The sequence below is a fragment of the Aptenodytes forsteri genome, unplaced genomic scaffold (genome assembly GCF_000699145.1).
Source record: "Aptenodytes forsteri isolate BGI_AS27 unplaced genomic scaffold, ASM69914v1 Scaffold43, whole genome shotgun sequence".
NCBI classification, from domain to species: domain Eukaryota; kingdom Metazoa; phylum Chordata; class Aves; order Sphenisciformes; family Spheniscidae; genus Aptenodytes; species Aptenodytes forsteri.
In genome coordinates, this window is record NW_008794122.1 from 1,729,908 (window position 1) to 1,735,498 (window position 5,591).

The following is a 5,591-nucleotide window of genomic DNA, read 5'->3' on the forward strand; positions in this document are numbered from 1 at the left end:
TCCATCTGGAGATGATGATATAGGGGACATCTATGGAAAATACATTTTTACAGCTAAAAGCCTATGCATGCACACATGTAAAAGAAATGGAAAGAATATGATTTCTGCATATGCTATCAGTCTCCAGCTGTGAAACAGAAGTTTTCCTAGTATTAGAAATGGAATGCTGAACTCTATGTGTATGTATGGATGGATGTTGGATATGCATTGCCTCAGGATAAAAAATAAAATTTTTACATCATTTCTCATATTCTAAGATATACATCTCAGGAAGCTGAGATGGCTCCTTGAGAGCATATTCTTCTCTCTTCACTCCTTTTTTCACCAAAACCAGACAAAATTCAGAACACAGGATGGTCACAGCTGGTCACTCACAGCCTTGGTTAAACTGGATGTCTAACTGTTAGACTGCTAGAGTGGATCATACCTTGGTGTATGCTTTTCTTTATTTTTGTTCACCATTTTTTGTTATCAATTTAGGGCTTATGGACTTGTAGATAGTACAGAATATTTTTAAATTCCAGAAAATTTGTGCATGCTTTCTATAATTAATTTTTTACATGAATTTAAATATATGTAATAGTCAATACCAATGGTCTAAAACTGTTGTAGTAATAAAGAATATTTTCATTGTTTTGTTTTCTTATTCTCCAATTTGATTTCTGAAGGCCCTTCCAGAAGATCGGAAGCATTTGGTTAATTTTGTGTTTTTCTTCTTTATGAATCAGGTATCTTATCTGTACCCTATTGCTGTTAAAAGATCCATAAATCCTTAGAATACTTTCTTAAGAAGTGAGTCCTAAAATAACATCAGTCCTCTGGAGTCATAATTACCTAGTAGAGTGCTGGGCAAAAGATTCATAAAAAGTAAAGAGATGAAGAATACCCTGCAGATTTTCAGGGTAAGAACTACCAAAGTCAACCAACATGCTTTTTTCTTTTGTGTTTCCAGGAACCGGGTGGAGGTGTTTGGGGGTGTATTTATCTTTTTTTCTTTTATGGTATCTTTCTACTGTAAATTCACAGAAAGCTTTGATGTGATTTTAGTGAACTGTGATGATGTGTATGAATTACAGGATATTTGTGGTATCACAATATTTGGAAGAACTTTTATCAAAAATAAAGATTTTTATTATGTGTATGTCACAAAGTGATGTAAAGCGAAAATGATTCAATCCACTACATCTAAGGACAGATGCAACATTTATCTGAATGAAGATGCTTAATAGCTAGCAAATGCATCATTTAAAATAAGAACATTCACTGCACTGATAGGCACAAAAGGAGACTTACATTTTTTTGTACCTTTTTTGCTGGTGTCAGGAATCAGATCATTGGGTCCCAATGATGATATCAGACAGCAAATAAAAATGTAAACATGAGCAAGGAGAGGATGAGGGGAGAGACAGTGTGGAATTTTTGTTGTTTGTTTGGTTTGGGTTTTTTTCTTCCAAAACCATTTAACAAAGAATTTGGGGATTATCTGATTGTGACTTTATTTAGAATTTTCAAGTCATGTTGCATACAAGCTGAGGAGATATAATTTTCAAAAATGAGAAAAAAATATATACTTTGTCATAACTAGAGCTTAAAAGCATTATAGGCATTTTTCTTAAAAAGTCCACAATTAATAATCATTTTACAATATAATACTCTTTTTAATGAGATGTAATTTTACATAGTATGTACTCTTATTTATGTATTTTAGATATGTACATACACATATATATGCATAGCAATGCTTGTTTATAACTGTGTGTGTATGTGTGTGTATACATATATGAGAAACAGCCTTAGAGAAACATAACTTAGTTATACAGTGCAGGAAATTTGGCCGTTATCACTCTGGAGCACTGGCTCCATATCTCCTTAAAAATACTAAAAATTGATCAGTTCTTAGAATCATAAAATAACTCGGTTTGGAAGAGACTTCAGGAGGTATTGTAGTCTAACCTGCTGCTCAAAGCAGGACATTCAGTCATGTAACAATGGTTTGTTGAACAAAAATTAGACTATGGATGTGATATACACTTGAGAAATAATAGAGGATAATGGACCCATCTGTAGTATGAAGACCTTCCTCAGAAAAAAAAAAAAAAAAAAACAGTATAAAGAAAAAAAAGAATATGCTGTTGAACTAACATTTGTAGGTATGCTTTGGTCTAAACATCTCATTGTCATCTGAGAAAACTCTAGTGTGAGAGGAAGACACTCATTTCTTATACCCAGCAACGTTTAGCATGTTCAGTCTCTCTCCTCCATCATCCCCAACTGATTTGGGGAGCTTGGACTTTGATTCAGCATTTGACTTAATTGTCACATAATCTTGTTCTTTCTATCTGTTCTGCCTACCTTTCTTGTAAATCCCTCCTTAATTTCATTTGTGAATGAGTGAATGAGTGAGGACAGCAAGACAGTAGAGACAGCTGGGTGAAAGAGGAAGGGGTGAAAAAGTCCAGAGAAAACTTCAATGTATTTATCTTGAACAATATTATAGCATGTTCTCTGAAATTCTTTGAAATTACATGTTGTAACTTACAGAAGTAACATTCCCTGAGTCTTTTTACATTAAAAGTATTTATATATTCATGTATATTTGGTAAAATATATATATTTTTTATATATATATATTCTTTTTAGCTTTGAGGAAGAACCATCCTTGATGTCCAGAGTCATCTGAAATACTCATCCTATCCCATGGCACCATACTCTTATCTTTAAACAGCAGAGATGATAATGTTCTTGGCGATCTAATACTTTTTAATCTTTTTAACTGATCATCATTCTCAATCAAATAAAGCAGAAACGAGAAAAAATATTATCAGCTTTTAGATTTATTCAGACACATAGGTTTTTAAATATATTGTATTATATTCAGTGCTGCACTTGAAAAAACACAACTGCAATTTAAAACATCGTATCTCTTTTAAAGATAAGTCAGAGCTTGAAGTTATGAATGGAAATCTGGAACTGTTGCTGGACAGTTCAGACAATCCATGTTCTCACTGATAAGCTTCTGAAAATAAACATTTTGTCAAAAACTATTTTACTTCATGCTAAGTCTGTTATGAATGGACTGAGTAATTAGGCATAATACAACTATTAATAATAAGAAGAATGTTAATATGGAAACTTTCTTATTTACATAACAATGTAAATGAAAAGTAAATAGAAACATTACTTTTTTTTTCAATGATTGAATAATCACAGTAGCACTTTGAGAAGAAAGTAAATTATGCTTGCTGTGTGTTCCATATGACTGTGTTACAAACCATGTTTAGAAGGTGAAAACAAGCATTGACTGTGATATAGATAGTTTTGCCATGACAAACATCCAAAATATGATTTATATCCTAAAACCATTGCATAAGCTTCAAAGTCATAAAAGTACTTAAATATTTTTTATTTTTAAATACATTGGAAATATTCAGAGATTTGGGAATTTACAAACCCACAATTTTAAGTTGCCTTCAACAAATACAATGCCTAAAATCTTACTCAGACTTTCTCAAATCACTTGATTTCAAGAATAAGACTTAAAATAGAAGATTTTATGTGTGTGTTAATTGTGGTATTTTTCTAAAAATAGAAGAGAGAACAGTTCTGTAATTTTATGGAAAGACAGCAGTGAAGGAAGTGACCTGTTTATACACCCAACAAACCTGTATTTAAATAATTCCTGTTCTAAAGTTCCTCTTCCATTAAGAATACAATGTTCTTAGCCCTTTATAAGGTCATTTGTAATGAACTCTAACATTATGCATACATAAACTGTGGGGAAATACAGGTTAGAATTGTTTTCATATCTAGGTTTTTCAGTTGGACTCTACCGGAATTATGATAATGTAGATGTGGAAAGTAAAAAATTATTCCATTTTAGTCAGTGGGGGGGTTACCATTACCTTTCAGTGTGCTAGAATTTTATCCAGGCTCTGCGATTCAGATTCATCTCTAGTTTAGTTCAAACAGTCAGAAAGAAGAAAGGTCTCTCATACAATCTAGGACCTCAGGAACATGATGAACTACTGCAGTTTATTCTGCAGTGATATTGCAATTCATCTCACTGAGAGGAAGCACACAATCGTTCTCAATCCTACTTCCTTTTCCTGCTAAAATAGTACTAAGAGGCTCTGTTCCTTCAATGCATTGAGGCAAAATACTGGAAAAAACATAGGCTCGCAGGAAAATTCATGTTGGAAGGGACCTCAGGATTCCCAAAACACAGTCATCTGTGAGGTCAGATCAGGCTGCTTAGGATTTGATTTGACTGGATGTCAAAACCCTTCAAGGATGGAGAGTGCACAAATGTTTTGGAAGCCTGTTCTAGTGCTTGACTGTCCTCATAGCGAAAAAGTTTCTCTTTGTACCCAGTCTCAATTTCTCTCATTTCAATTTATGACTGTTATTTCTCATCTTCTGTAGAGATGTAGAGAGCCTTTCTCTGTCTTCTTTATAAGGTCCTCCCCAGCTGGAGGGCTGCTGTTAGATCCACCCAAAACTCTCTTTTCTGCAGGCTGAACAAGCCCAGCTCCATCAGCCTCTCCTCACAGGGCAAGTGCTCCAGTCCCTGACCAGCTTAGTGGCCCTCCACTGAATTAACCCACGTTCATCAGCATCTTTTCTTTATCAGGGGCCCTCAAAACTGGATGCAGGAATCTAAATGTGGTCTCACAAGTGCTGAGGAGAGAGGAATGACCACTCCCTTTGTTCTACTGCCCATGTTCCTATTACTGCAGCCCAGGTTGCTCTTGGCCTTCTTTACTGCCAGGGCACACTGCTGGCTCAAGTCCAACTTGTAATCTGCTTGCAATCCTGGTGGCTCATTCCTCCAGCCTGCCTAGGTCCCTCTGGATGGCAGCCCTGCCCTTGAATGTTTTGACTGGTCTGCCCTTCAACTTGTAGTCCTCTAGAAACCTGGCTGCAGAAGTTAATTTGCTTCCAATTATGTTTTACTGAGTCCCTTAGCTGTTTTTTTTTTAATAAATATTAAAGTACGTGATTTGTGAAACAGAGAGATTTGTATTCCCAGTACTTTGAATAAAGAAACTGAGAAACTTTCTATTTTGGAAACAAGGTGAGAAAAGATACGGGCAACTGAAAAGGTCCAGCAACAAGGTTATGTGTTACTCGAAGCAAAAGGAGTTTAAATGGAATATTAACAAATACAAAAGAAACCAAAGCCCCCCAATGCTGCCAATTGTGTTCATTTGTTATTTATCTTGATCCTAAACTACGAAAACTAGGATTATGTAGCTAAACTTGTAATTAGTTTGGGGATTTGTTTCAGATATTAGACAACAAATTTGATTTGGAAGGGTAAACATTTTTCAGTGTGCACATGCTCATTGATAAAGACCTCTATTTCCTAGCAGAGTAAGTTTATTTCACTTCTAGCAGGACCATTTTTCAGTCTGTATTCTGAAACTTTCATTGACTATCTGTGCAGTCACCAGTTGCTAAGACAGGAAAAAAAAAACAGACCTGCAATGGCTGTGACAAATACAATATTGGATCGACTACTTTTTGAAATAATGAATTAAAAAGCAATGGATGATTCCTTTTTATGTTCATATTAACTGCATTGTTATTAC